At 40.2% G+C, this 15,922-nt stretch overlaps 1 pseudogene; it reads right to left on the minus strand.

Moving 5' to 3' along the window:
• Positions 1-13,997: 13,997 nt before the first annotated feature.
• On the minus strand, positions 13,998-14,892 carry LOC110566696 (olfactory receptor 7A17-like; annotated as a pseudogene).
• Positions 14,893-15,922: the final 1,030 nt, after the last annotated feature.

Consider the following 15,922-nt stretch of genomic DNA (forward strand, 5'->3'; position numbering starts at 1 on the left):
GTAGATTGTGATGGCTATTCTTGGTTGTGAACTGGCTGTATCTGGAATAAACGACAGTCCGGAAACGGAGAACATACCTGTGGTGTGGATCTTGAGGCAGGAAGACAACATGCCTTTGGTGTGGATCTTGAGGTGGGGTAACAAACACTTTTGTTCTGGGCTGACACATGCCTTTTAATCCAGATCTTGTTGCACAGCCATGCTTATAATGATCTACAATAAAAAATAATTAAAGAAAATCTGAGGTCCCAGTGTGGTGGTACATGCCTTTAATCAGAGCACTTAGGAGACAGGGGTAATACAGATCTCTAAATTAAAGGCCAGCCTGATCTACAGAGCAAGTTCCAGAACATCTAAACTTAGCCAATGAAAGAAACCATAGAAAGCAGAAAGCTGGTGAAGATGAAATTGAACAAGGGCACCATGTTCCAGCCCCAACAAAAAACAGAACTTGGTAGCTTTGGCCATGTGGTTTTGGCTTTCAAATAAAGAATGGAATTTCCCTCAGTGGAAAACCATTGAGGCCAGGAGTGTGTCAAGGTTATTCCTGCACAGAGGCCCAGAGAGGACACTTTGTAAAGCTGTGTAGTTGCAGCCCGGACTACACTGGAGACTCTAATATGTTGAAGATGCCTGAGCTTTGGGAAAGAAGTGTGTTACAGTCAACAAAGATGAATGGAGTTGGAGATCTGAAGAGTGCTTTGACATCAGACATGAGATGCAGAGTTTGGAGTATGCTGAGATGACTTTCAGTCTTGATTTGGTCCCGTACTTCCTCACTATTCTCTTCTCCGCTCTTCCACACTGTATTTGCCTGCATGTTGCCATGCTTCCTGCTGTTATGATAATGGACTAACCCTCTGGAACTGCAAGGCAGCCCCAATGCAATGTTTGCCTTTATAAAAATGGGCTCGGTCATGGTGTCTCTTCACAGCACCAAAGCCCAAACTAAACAGAAGCATTGTGCCAGTAGACTATGTACGTAAAAGGCGTGCTCATTATCTCCACAGTGCTCCTGAGTGACCTCGGGGTTTGTAAAGTTATCAGAAGAGTGCGCTAGATAACCACACACTCTACTGTGCTACCACAGTGCCATCCTGTGATATGAGAGTGCTCCACCCCATCATTTTAGTCCTGAATTATGAAAACTAAACTCCTTATTGGACCCTAATAATGCTGCGTTATGCCATCACAATAGGACAAGTCAACACAGTATTCCATTATATCATCATCATCATGCTGATGTATGACATCCCAACTCTACATTTTGATATTAATAAGGAAGCCTCATTACATGCAAGAACCTCCTGCCATCACTGTGCTGGACTATGTCATGATGCTGGCTTGTGACATCACAGTGTTACATTTTATCATCACAGTGCTCCAGTTTGTAATCACAAAGTGGAAACATGACATCACAATGCTGCTGCGTGTCATCAGTATAAGATAGATTATATCACAGTGATCTACAGTGTGATCACAATGAGACATTATCTCACTGTTGAATTGTGCTCTCAAAACACAGACTTGTCAATGTCAATGCTCCATTGTGCCATTGCAATGTTCCATTGTTCCATTGTGCCTCCAGTGCTGTAATGTTACATTGTCCTCGCAATGTAAATTATAGTATTGCAATGACTAGGTTCATGTCACAATGTCAGTAGTGACATAGTAACTCTATTATGACATCACAGTGCCCAGCTGGGATATCACAATACTCCCTTGTTACTTCAGAAAGAGAACAGTCATATGTATTTTGTTCGTGTGCCATTACAGTATTCCATTGTGCCAACACTGTGTTCCACTGTGATCTATCAGTGCTCCACTGTGACAACAAAGTGCACCATTGTGACATTACACTGTTGCACTGTGACCCACTAATGGTCAATGTCTTCATTTGCCCATTGCAATGTTGCTAATGCCACAGTGCTAAAATCTGAGGACACTTTGCTGTGCTCTACTGTCACCGTGTCCTGTTCTTTTATAACAATGTTCTTTGTCAACCACAATGCCCACTTGTGCCATAACAATGCTTAATTCTGACTTCATGGTCCTTCCTTATTCTTTCACAAACCTGAATTTTGACATCTCGGCATGGCAACATACACTGCCACATGCTCTGCTGTGCCGTCAGTAGACTGTATGGCACCATGGCCATGCTTCATGTTGTATTCCAGTGATGAGTGTCGACAGCCAGTGTTCTGCTAGACCATCAGAGAGCTGCGTCGTGACATCACATTGCTGAACTGAAGCATCAAAACGCTCCATGAAATGTTGGATTGTGACAGTGTAGCTCTTGTGACACAACAGGATTCCTGTAGGACATCATAGTGCTGCATTGTAACAACACTTCACAGTGACATCACAATGTTCAAAGTTGGCACTTCAATAATCAGTTGTGCTGACATGAGGCTGGATTGTGATTTTGCAGTGCTATATTGTGCCGCACAGTTCCCTGTTACATCACTTCAGCACTAAATTTTTATGATACAGTGCTGAATTATGAAGTTGTCATGCTGTGTTTTATCACAGTGCCCCATTATTCCATGAACATGTGCTTTGTGATCCACGGCTCCCTTGTGAAAACACAAGAGCGTGAGTTACAGGCAATCCTGCTCTGTCCTGGATAGCTCCCAGCTCCTGTGAAGCACATTCCAGCTCAAGAAGCCCCTACTCTCATAACTAACAGCTTCCGTTTTCCACTTTCCCGTGGTCCACACTACTCATACTGTCCCTGCACAGCACACTTTAATCGTGAATCCTGCCTGGACACTGAGCTGACCCACCTCAGTCCTGATAAACCCAGTCCTGTAGAAGTCCGCTTTCTTTGCTTTTTGGTTGAGAGCCGTTCATCTGGTTTAATTCAAAATAGACTTGTCTCTATTGTCAAGCTATCTCTTGCGTTCCCTTTCGTCTTAGACCTGTGCTATCACAAAGCTATACTGAGGCATGACTATACCATGACATACCAGCGCTGCATTGTGCCATCATCCTGTTCCACTAAACCAGGAAAATGTTGAAATGTGACATTACAGTGTTCCATTGTATCATAACTAGAATTTATGTTACCATAATAAGATTGCCTGATGTCATCTAAATTCTAAAAGTGACAAACCAAATTCTTTTTAAAAAATTTATTTTTTTATTAATTAGAGTTTATTCACTTTGTATCCCAGCTGTAGCCCCCTCCTTCATCCCCTCCCAAATCTACCATCCCTCGCTTTTCTCCCCCAAATGCCCCTCCCCCAGTCCACTGATAGGGGAGGTCCTCCTTCCCTTCCATCTGATTCTGGTCTATCAGTTCTCATCAGGACTGTCTGCATTGTCTTCCTCTGTGGCCTGGTAAGGCTGTACCCCCCTGAGAAGGAGGTGATCAAAGAGTAGGCCACTGAGTTCATGTCAGAGACAGCCCCTGTTCCCATCCCTAGAGAACCCACTTGGATACTGAGCTGCCATGGGCTACATCTGTGCAGGGCTTCTAGGTTATCTCCATGCATGGTCCTTGGTTGGATTATCAGTCTCAGAAAAGACACCTGAGCCCAGAATTTTTTTTTTTAATTTCTTTGTGGAGCTCCTGTCCCCTCCAGGTCTTTCTATCTCTCCCTTTTTTTCATAAGATTCCCTGCACTCTGCCCAAAGTTTGGTTATGAGTATCAGTATCTGCTTTGATACCCTACAGGTTAGAGTCTTTCAGAGGGCCTCTGTGGTAGGATCCTGTCCTGTTCCCTGTTTTCTCTTTCTTCTGATGTCCATCTGTTTGCTGTTCTGAATGAGGATTGATCATCTTACCCCGGGTCCTCCTTCTTGCTTAGCTTCTTTAGATGTACGCATTTTAGTATAATTATCCTATACTGTATTTCTAATATCTACTTATAAGTGAGTATATACCATGTGTGTCTTTTTGGTTTTGGGTTACCGCACTCAGGATGTTCTTTTCTAGTTCCCACAATTCGCCTACAAATTTCATGATTTCCTTGTTTTTAATTGCTGAGTAGTATTCCATTGTGTAAATGTACCATAATTTCTGTATCCATTCCTTAGGTGAGGGACATCTGGGTTGTTTACAGATTCTGGATATTATGAAAAAAAGCTGCTACAAACATGACAAACCAAATTCTTAACTGTGACATCACAATGTGGCCTTGCAACAGCAGAATTTTCCTTTGTGCCATCTCAAATTTTTATTATGGCATCACAGTGCCCAACTGTGTTATCAGAAGGCTTTATTGAATATGCCACTGCTCAACCATACTAGCACAATGCTGAATTTTAGCACCAGCATGTTGCAGTGTAATAACACAATGCACCATTTTGACATCACATTGCTTCTATAAGACACCACAAAATGCATCTGTGGTATCACACTGCCCCCCCTTGTGATATTATAATAGCTCATTCTGATATGTCAAAGAAGATATTTGACATAACACAAAACCTAATGGTTTTCTTTGAGGGAAGTGCGAATTCTTATCACAAGTGCAATGTACCAACACAGTTTGCATTATGACATTATAATACTTCATTGAGAAAATATGATATTATGATTTGACCCCACAAGCCCAATTGTGAAATCAGAGGGCCACATTATAATACCTGTATATAATTGCCACATTACAGTGCACCATTGCCATTGTGATAACATAATGCTCTACTTTGGTGCTATTACACCCCACTTTGACATCATAATATACTATTGTGACATCATAAAGATTCAATGTGACATCAAAATATTCCATTGTCTTCCAGTCACAATATCCGGTATGATAGCACAAAGCTTCATTTTAAACATATTTGTTGGTATAATGTTCTTTTGAAATCTTACCCTTGTTCATTCAAATGCTGATTTATCTCCCCCCACATACACTCTGTGGTTTCAATCCAGATATTGCATTGTGATACTTAGTCTAAGCATCCTGTCTCAACTTTGTGTAAACAGGCCAAAATAAAGCAACTAGCCACATGTTGTACAATGCGAGGAGCCAGAGGACAGGAAAGAGGGGAGGAGCCAGAGGACAGGAAATGAGTGGGAGGAAAAAGGGCTAGAGGAGAGCTAGTAGAACAGAAGTGGAGGAGAGATCTTGGAGGATGTGGAGCATTAACCAGACCTAAGATTGCACAAAAAGCAAGTATAATGTGGGAAATCTAAATGTTAGGAAACTATGAGGGCTTAGAGATTTAGGAGGGAGTAACTATTGCCCAGCATTGTGTTCTAGGTTAACTAAAGAAATCCCAGTGTCTGTGTGTTGATTTGGGTATACAACTGTTTAGGATAAAAAGCAGCATTACTAAAAGATATATCAATAGCAAATATTAATCTCCACTTAAAAAACATATTCAATTCTTGAATCACAATGATCCATTGTGACAGAATTCTCCATTTAATATATGGATTTTCCACGTGATAATATCACAAAGTCTTATTATGAAATCATAATACTCATTGTACATTCACAATTCCCCATTGTGACATCACAATGCTCAACTCTGAAAACACAGTGCCACAATGTAGCATGATAATACATTTTATGACCTCATAGTGCCCAATGTGATGTTGTAATGAAGCATTATGATGTTGCCATGGTGATCTATTCTGGTATCACAGTTATCATGGTATCATCACAGTATTATATTTTGACATTAAAATCCATATTTGTTCCATTCTAGCTCCTCAGTGCTGAGTGTGATATGTTGCTGTCTTTTTTTAACTTTTATTATTTACATTTTATTCACTTTGTATCCCCCCATAAACCCCATCCTCCTCCCCTGCTAATCCCACCTATGCTCCCCCATCTTCATGCATGCCCCCCAAGTCCACTGATAGGGGAGGTCTCCCTCTCCTTCCTTCTGATCTTAGTCTATCAAATCTCATCAGGAATGGCTGCATTGTCATCTTCTGTGGCCTGGTAAGGCTGCTCCCCCCTCAGGGGAAGGTGATCAAAGAGCAGGCCAATCAGTTTATGTCAGAGGCAGTCCCTCTTCCCATTACTATGGAACCCACTTGGACACTGAACTGCCATGGGCTACATCTGTGCGGGGATTCTAGGTTATCTCCATGCATGGTACTTGGTTGAAGTATGAGTCTCAGGAAAGACCCCTGTGTTCAAATTTTCTGGTTCTGTTGCTCTCCTTGTGAAGTTCCTGTCCTCTCCAGATCTTACTATTTTCCCGTTTCTTTCATAAGATTCCATGCACTCTGCCCAACAGTTGGCCATAAGTCTCAGCATCTGCTTTGATAGTCTGCAGGGCAGAGCCTTTCAGAGGCCCTCTGTAGCAGGTTCCTAACTTGTTTCCTATTTTCTTCTTCTTCTGATGTCCATCCTCTTTGCCTTTTGGGATAGGGAGTGAGCATTTTAGTGAAAGTCCTCCCTCTTGATTAGTTTCTTTAGATGTACAGGTTTTAGTAGGTTTATCCTATATTATGTCTATATGAGTGAGTATATACCATGTGTGTCTTTCTGCTTCTGGGACAACTCACTCAGGATAATCCTTTCCAGTTCCCACCATTTACTTGCAAATTTCATGATTTCCTTGTTTTTCTTGCTGAGTAATAGTCCACTGTGTAGATGTATCACAATTTCTGTGTACATTCTTAAGTTGAGGGGCATCTGGGTTGTTTCCAGCTTCTGGATATTACAAATAAAGCTGCTACAAACATGGTTGAGCAAATGTCCTTATTGTGTACTTGAGCCTCCTTTGGATATATGCCTAGGAGTGTTATGGCTAGATCTTGAGGAAGCGTTATTCCTAGTTGTCTGAGAATGTACCAGATTGGTTTCCAGAGTGGTTGAACAAGTTTACATTCCCACCAGCAGTGTAGAAGGGTTCCCCTTTCTCCACATCCTCTCCAGCATGTGTTGTGACTTGAGTTTTTGATCTTGGCCATTCTCATGGGTGTAAGGTGAAATCTCAGGGTCGTTTTGATTTGCATCTCTCTGATGGCTAATGAGGTTGAACATTTCTTTAAGTGTTTCTCTGCCATTCAATATTCCTCTATCGAGAATTCTGTTTTGCTCTGTTCCCCATTTTTTAATTGGATTACTTGGTTTGTGCTTTTCAACTTCTTTAGTTCTTTATATATACTGGATATTAGCCCTCTGTCAGATAAAGTGTTAGTGAAGATTCTTTCCCAATCTGTAGGCAGTCGTTTTGTTCTGATGACAGTGTACTTTACTTTACAGAAGCTTTTCAGTTTCATGAAGTCCCATTTATTCATTGTTGCTCTTAGAGCCTGTGCTGTTGGTGTTCTGTTCAGGAAGTTTTCTCCTGTACCAATGAGTTCTAGGGCCTTCTACACTTTTTCTTCTAACCAATTTAATGTGTCTGGTTTTATGTTGAGATCTTTGAACCACTTGGACTTTAGTTTTGTGCAGGGTGATAAATATGGATCTATTTGCATTTTTCTACATGTACATATCCAGTTAGACCAGCGCCATTTGTTGAAGATGCTATCTTTTTTCCATTGAATGGTTTTGGCATCTTTGTCAAAGATCAGGTGTCCATAAGTGTGTGGGTTTTTTCTGGGTCTTCTGTTCGGTTCCATTGATCCACCATTCTGTTTCTATGCCAGTACCATCCAGTTTGTATTACTGTTGCTCTATAGTACAGCTTAAGATCAGGGATGGAAATAGCTCCTGAAGATCTTTTATTGTAGAGGACTGTTTTAGCAATTCTGGGCTTCTTGTTATTCCATATGAAGTTGAGAATTTTTCTTTCAAGGTCTATAAAGAATTGTGTTGGTAATTTGATGGGAATTGCATTGACTCTGTAGATTGCTTTTGGTAAGATGGTCATTTTTACTATGTTAATCCTGCCAAGCCATGAGCATGGGAGATCTTTCCATCTTCTGATATCTTCTTCTAATTCTTTCTTCAGAGACTTGAAATTTTTTTCATACAAGTCTTTGATTTGCTTGGTTAGGGTTACACCATGGTACTTTATGTCATTTGTGGCTATTGTGAAGGGTGTTGTTTCCCCTAATTTCTTTCTCAGCCCTTTTGTCTTTTGTATACAGGAGGGCTACTGATTTTTTTTTCTTTTTTCTTTTTTTTTTAAGTTAATTTTGTATCTGGCCACTTTGCTGAAGGTGATTACAGCTGTAGGAGTTTCCTGGTAGAGTTTTTGAGGTCACTTATGTATACTATCATATCATCTGCAAATAGTGATAATTTGACTTCTTCCTTTCTAATTTGTATCCCCTTGATCTCCTTCAACTGTCTTATTGCTCTAGCAAGGACTTCCAGAACTATGTTAAAGAGATATGGAGAGAGTGGACAGCCTTGCCTTGTCCCTGATTTCAGTGGGATTGCTTTAAGTTTCTCTCCATTTAGTTTGATGTTGGCTATAGGCTTGCTGTATATTGCCTTTACTATGTTTAGATACATGCCTTGTATCCCTGATCTCTCCAATACTTTAAACATGAATGGATGTTGGATTTTTGTCAAATGCGTTTTCAGCATCTAAGGAGATTACCATGTGGTTTTTTTCTTTCAGTTTGTTAATATGGTGGATCACATTGATGGATTTCTGTATATTGAACCACCCCTGCATACCTGGGGTGAAGCCTTCTTGGTCATAGTGGATGATATCTTTGGTGTGTTCTTGTATTCGGTTTGCAAGTACTTTGTTGAGTATTTTTGCATCAATGTTCATGAGGGAGATTGGCCTGAAATTCTCTTTCTTCGTTGGGTCTTTGTGAAGTTTAGGTACCAAGGTGACTGTGGCTTCATTGAATGAATTTGGTAGTGTTCCTTCTGTTTCTATTTTGTGGAATAGTTTGAAGAGATCTGGAGTTAGCTCTTCTTTAAAGGTCTGGTAGAATTCTGTGCTGAGATCATCTGGTCCTGGGCTTTTTTTGGATGGGAGACTTTCAATGACTGCTTCTATTTCTTTAGGGGATATAGGACTATTTAATTTATTTACTTGATCTTGATTCAGCTTTGGTAAGTGGAATCAATCAAGAAAATTATCCATTTCATTTAGATTTTCAAATTTTGTGGCATATAGACTTTTGAAGTAAGTTGTAATGATTGTTTGGATTTCCTCAGTGTCTGTAGTTATGTCCCCCTTTTCATTTCTGATTTTGTTGATTTGGATGATGTCTGTCTGCCTTTTACTTAGCTTGGCTAAGGGTTTGTCTATCTTGTTGATTTTTCTCAAAGAACCAGCTCTTGTTTTCATTGATTCTTTGAATTGTTTTATTTGTTTCTAATTGGTTAATTTCAGCCCTGAGTTTGATTATTTCCAGCTGTCTACACCTTTTTTGGTGTGTCTGCTTATTCTTTTTCTAGGGTTTTTAGGTGAGCCATTAAATTGCTTGAATGATCTGTCTCGAATTTCTTCTTGAAGGCACTTAGTGCTATGAACTTTCCTCTTAGCACTGCTTTCATTGTGTCCCACAAGTTTGGTATGTTGTGTCTTCATTTTCATTGAGTTCTAGGAAGACTTTAATTTCTTTATTTCTTCCCTGACCCAGCTGTCATTTAGTAACAAGTTGTTCAGTTGTGTGTATAGGCTTTTTGCTATTTCTGTTGTTGTTGAGGTCCAGCTTTATTCCATGGTGATCAGATAAGATACAGGAGATTATTTCAATCTTCTTGTATCTGTTGAGGTTTGCATTGTGACCAACTCTATGGTCTATTTTGGAGAAGGTTCCATGAGGTGCTGAGAAGAAGGTAAATTCTTTTGTGTTTGGGTGTAAGCTTCTGTAAATGTCTGTTAGGTCCATTTGATTCATGACCTCTGTTAGAGACATTGTTTCTTTGTTTAATTTCTGTTTTGTTGACCTGTCCTTTGTTGAGAGTGGGGTGTTGAAGTCTCCCACTATTAATGTGTGGGGATCTATATGTAGTTTAAGTTTTATCAATGTTTCTTTTACAAATGTGGGTGCTCTTGTATTTGGGGCATAGATGTTCAGAATTGTGATGTCTTCCTAGTGGAATTTTCTCTTGATGAGTATGAAGTGTCCTTCTCCATCTCTTTAAATTAATTTTGGTTGAAAGTCTATTTTATCAGATATTAGAATGGCTACTCCTGCTTGCTTCTTGGGTCCATTTGCTTGGAAAGCCATCTTCCAGCCCTTTACCCTCAGGTAATGTCTGTCTTTGTGACTTAGGTGTGTTTCTTGTATGCAACAGATTGCTGGGTTTTGTTAATGCATCCATTCTGTTAGTCTGTGTCTTTTTATTGGAGAATTGAATCCATTGATGTTGAGAGAGATTAATGACCAGTGGCTGTTAGATCCTTTGATTTTTATATTGGCTGTGGTCATAAGTTTGTGTGTTTGGTTGCCTTTTGTTTTACTGTAGTGAGGTTAATTATTTCCTGTGTTTTCTTGAAAGTAGCTAGTTTTCTTGGGTTGTATTTTCCCTTCTAGTGTCTTCTGTAATGCTGGATTTGTGTGTAGGTATTGTTGAAATTTGTTCTTGTCATTGAATATCTTGTTTTCTCCATCTATGAGGACTGAAAGTTTTGCTGGGTATAGTAGCCTGGGCTGACATCTGTGTTCTCTTAGGGTCTGCATGATATCCGTCCAGGCCCTTCTGGTTTTCATAGTTTTTGTTGAGAAGTCATGTGTGATTCTAATGGGTTTGCCATTTTATGTTACTTGGCCTTTATCCCTTGCAGCTTTTAGTATTTTTTCTTTGTTCTGTATACTTACTGTTTTGATTATTATGTGGTGGAAGTATTTTCTTTTCTGGTCAAATTTGTTGGGTGTTCTGTAGACCTCTTGTATTCTTATTGGCCTCTCCTTTAAGTTGGGGAAATTTTCTTCAATGATTTTGTTGAAAATATTTTCTGGGCCTTGGAGGAGGGAATCTTCTTTTTCCTCTAGTCCTATTATTCTTAGGTTTTGTCTTTTTATGTTGTTTTGAATTTCTTGGATGATTTGTGTCAGAAATTTTTTAGATTTAACATTTTCTTTGACAGATACATCGATTTCTTCCATTGTATCTTCCACACCTGAGATTCTTTCTTCCATCTCTTGTAGTCTATTGGTTATGCTTACCTCTGTAATTCCTGTTTTCTTCCCTAAGTTCTTTCCACAATTTCCTCCATTTGTGTTTTCTTTAATTTTTCCAATTCTATCTTCAGATCTTGAGCTGTTTTGTTGATTTCTTTCACCTCTCACTGTATTTTCCTGTTTTTCCTTCAATTCGTTTAGCTCTTTGTTTGAGCAATCCTCTGTTTCTTTTATTTCTTTCAGTGATTTAAGTATTTCCTCTCTAAATGCCACAAACTGTTTGGCTGCAACTTCCTGCATTTCTTTACGGATCGGATGGCCATAATCTGTTTTTCTTTATCTTCCTCTATTTCTTTACGAATGGCCATAATCTGTTTGACTTTATCTTCCTCTAGGTCTTTACGCATTTTATTTGTTTCCTCTGTTATCCTCTTCATGAGCATAGATATTAGGTCATCTTCTTGAATTTCAATTTTTCTGGGGTGTCCAGGGCTACTTGCCCCTGGATAACTGGGTTCGGGAGATGCCATATTGCTCTGTCTTTTGTTGGTTGAGCTTTTACACTGGCCTCTACCCATTGGACTATGTTATGTGTTGGGTGTTAGTTTCTGGTGGTTCCTGGAATCCTGTGGTGGAGAGAATCCCTTGGCAGGAAGATGGTTTTTCCTGAAGGAAGCTTCCTCAGGTTTTTGGGTATGGTCACTGTATGGCTGGTCTTTTTCAGGAGTTGCCACAGCTCACTTCAGGGGTATAGACCTGAGTGGTAACTGTGGTCCTTGTTAGTTGATAGGGCTCTCCTCTCACCAGGAGAAGTCCTGGAGACAGCTGCCCTGCTTCTGGGTTTCTTGCTGTAAATTTAGTGAGCTTCTGCTGTAACCTGGGTGTCCCATGGTTTGGTCCATGGCCTTCTATCCTGCATCTGCCCTTCTGATATACCCATTATTCCATGATGACAGACATTAGCCTCCTTACAAGCTTGATGATGGAGCACAGTATCAATGTCACAGGTTGCCAAAGGTGTGTTTTGACAGTGCTCTCACTCAGCTCCAGTGTGTAGACCCAGTACAAGGAAAAATGGGGAAAGTTCATTTGTGGGTGAGTCCCAGGTTAGTTGATTCTGCGCCATACCAGGAACAGGCAGCTGCTAAGATCCCAGGATGGAGGAACCATAAGTTACAAGAATTGCTCCATGAAGCAGCCTGCACTTACCATGTGAGACAGGGAAGCCTGGGGGAGCAGAGTGATCACCGGGCCCAGGATAAACTTCCAGTCAGGAGTCCAGATGGAAGTCTGTCTGGCCTTACACCAATTTTTTCCCGATCTAGACTCTGTATCTCTTTTCCTGTCTATTCCTGACTATAACAGCTCTTTCCAGTAGCTCTTGCTTGCTCTGTTAATGGCTGGTCTAGATCCGTCCCTTTCGGTTGCGATGGTAGAGGACTGACTTCTCCAAGTTGTTCCCTAAACCACTATTAGGATGTTAAGAGAAAAGTTATGCCCTATCAGGACCATGCTGTATCCTCTAAGGGACTGAGGAGACAGATGCTCCTCTTGCTCATTGGGCACATTTCATTTCTCTTGTTACACCATCTCCTGAGCACTCACACCTTGTGGGACATTGTTCTGTGAGCAATGAAAATGTTTCTTGAGGAGTCTGTTCCCAGGCAACCTGGATAAAAGTAGAGGGAATTGCTTTTTATTGTTTCTTCTCCACCAACTTTTCTGTCTTCAAGAATCTTCTATTATCTTCTAACAAGTACTAGAGCCAATTAAAGTTTTATCTCAAGTCTCAGTTCCTAGAAAATTCAAATGTTTGCCTTCTATCTCTAGAAAATTGCCACTCTGTTTTAAGCAGTAGGGGAGGTGTGTTCCTTTGGATATAAAACCACAGCACTCTCACCTCTAGCCTCAGGTGACTTTTTAATTTGCAGCATCACATTATATTTTGTTATTTTGCAAAAATAGCAGCTGAATTTACAGGAATAAGAAATGACAGAGAGAAATGCCTTACTCAGCTTCTCAATTGTAACATCAAGAAAAATTATGATACAATATCATATCTATGAGTATTTATTGGATGAATGAATAATAAAAAACAGAATATAAAACTAATCTGTTTGCCATTTATATATAAATATTATTACTTAAAATTCTTACCAGAACACCCATATGCACGTGAAAAGGACATGAATTAGACAATCCTTGGGTCCTTTGCCAAACATTATGGTAGGAACTATAAGCATTGAGTCAAAATAGATACAGGATCCTAGAGGCATATGAATAAAAACAAATTACAAACCATTAAACATGCCAATACATTATTGTTCACATTATCAAGAAAGTTGCTTAGGCTAGTGAGACACCATGGAATGATAAACAGAACACTGAAATTCTCTAGTCTGATGTCCCTCCACTACAAATTTACACATAGGATCACAATTGTGAAATGCAGTGTTTTCTCATAGCAGTAAAATCCATGACTACTTTTACTACACCTTAAAATTACTGAGTCTATGGATATAAAAATACCTCAATAGGTCAAGGCAGTTGCTGGGAAAGCCTGATGACTCAAGTTTAATCTTTTGAACACATATAAAAGTGGAAGATGAAAAGTGACTCCACAAAGATGACCTCTGACTGTCACAAACTTGCCACTGCGTAGGCCAGCCTGCAACCCACGAGTCATAAATAAAAATTTAAAAATTCTCCATCCAACACATGTTCTTTGTAGTGAAATTATTTCTCAGCATGGTTCTCTGTGATGAGTTGTGGGGATTTCTGGGGATTTCTTGATCCAAAAATAAAATTTTAAATGTTGGGGAAGGCCACGGTGGAGAGGAGTGAATGACAACACAGTGGGTGCAGAAGCTAATTAAGTGGATCACATAACTGAATTTATGGAGGAGGTGAAGTCAGAAAATGGGAAACTCCAGTGGTGAAACAGAAGAAGCACGATCTACTTTCAGATTGCATCAGAGAGCTCAGAGCTGTGTGACAGAGCTCAGCACCTCAGTAAAGGACTCTTCTATCCCTTCCATCAACGTTTTCTCAGAGCCTTCTTTACCTATTTATTCCCAGGGCTGTAGATGAAAGGGATAAGCATGGGGTGACCACACTGCACATGACAGTTGACTGAATTTTCTGTTGAAGCGGAACTGAGGTAAACACCCAGGCCTGTGTGATAAAATAGAGACAACCCACAGGTGAGATGCATAGGTGGAATGTGCTTTGTACGTCCCCTGCAGTGATGAGATTGCACTAATGGAGGAAACTATCTTGGAGCAAGAGCAAGTGATGACCATCAGGGGACAGCAGGCCCACAGTACAGCTGGAAAATAGATAACCACACCAGTGGGAAAGGTATCAGAGTAAGCGTGGTGCACTACTTGGTTAAGTTTGAAGAAAAAGTGTAGGGTTTCCAAATCTGTGCAGGACATTCGCAATGTCATTAAGCTCTGTGTTGTGGAGTGGAGGATATTGATGATCCAGGACTCTAGGAGCATCAGCACAAAGAGTTGAGGGCTCATGATGGCAGGATAATGCAGGGCATGACAAATGGCCACATGCCTGTCATAGGCCATCAAAGTCAGCAGAAAAATGTCCAACACTGAAAAGAGTATGAAGAAATGCATTTGGGCAATGCAGTTCTTATATGAGACGACATGACTTTTTGTGTGTATATTTACCAACATCTTTGGGACCGTTGTAGAGATGAAGCAGACACCTACAAAGAGTAGGTTGGAGAGGAAGAAATACGTAGGTGTGTGCAGGTGGTGGCCTAATATTGTTGCCAGGATGACGAGCAGGTTTCCAAGCACGGTGACCAAGTACATGGCCAGGAACAACACAAGTAAGAAAGGCTGGTGGCTTGGGTTCTTTAAAATTCCCAGAAGAAGAAAATGGATAATCTGTGAGTTGTTCTCTGGCCCCATTTAGTTCATGTGGCTAATGGAAAGAGAAAGGGCATGAAAATATGTCACACAATTGTCCAACCTTAGAGAAACCCAACCACATACATCCTGTATTCCGGACTTTACATATGAATGGGACCCGCAATAGCCCATAACCTTCCCTGTATGACTTAAAAAACTCTTACCACACTCAGCCTTTTCCCAAAAGCTCATAAATTTTGAGTGCTAACTTTCTCCTGCATCTGAGAAATATAAAGTAGTTATGATCCAGGAGTAGGCAATGCCCAGGAAGGAACTGATCTGTTCAGAATGCAGATGTTTCTAAAATCAAATAAGGGTGAAATAACACAAGCAAATAAAAACAAATATTTAAAGTCATCATGTAAGGAAGGTGTCAGTAGGTGACAGTTACTCTGAAAGAAAATAAAGTTACACGGAATACAGTCATATTGGGAGTGTTATTTTGTACTAAGCATTTTGGAGAGAAAAAATATGCAAGTGAAAAGAGACCTCTAGAAAGGTAACAAGGGAGCTGTTCCCTAAAGGATCATCACCATATTCTTAATCTTATAAACTGAAACGCATCTCTTTGTTGCTATCATCTATTACTATAATGGTCTAGCCTCCGTGTCATTATGAGATTTTTGTTTGGCATGAGTTTGGGCAAGAATAACTTTTCATTGTACCCATAGATTAGCACATGCCTCAACCTTCACTAGAGAAGCTTGGGCTTTTGCAGTAGAAGACAATGAACACAGAGACCTCTGACTGGTCATGGTGCAGAGAATAAGAGGCTGAAGAGCAGTTAGCTCTAAATGAACATCTATTTCGATGCTCCCCTCCCAAAGCCCAGAAATCATCATGGAAAAGAGCTCATAAAGATCATAAAACCCAGAGGCTGTTTGTGACCTATGTAACAGATGCCTGCTGCGCAGCATGCACTTCCCGTGTGAACCGGCTGTAGTTGAGGCACTAGGCTGTTTGGTTTTGCCAGCACATGTTTCAAATACCCACAGTATTTACAATTCTGCATGTCTGCTCATTAGCTACA

This window comes from Meriones unguiculatus, chromosome 15, assembly GCF_030254825.1.
Source record: "Meriones unguiculatus strain TT.TT164.6M chromosome 15, Bangor_MerUng_6.1, whole genome shotgun sequence".
NCBI lineage: Eukaryota > Metazoa > Chordata > Mammalia > Rodentia > Muridae > Meriones > Meriones unguiculatus.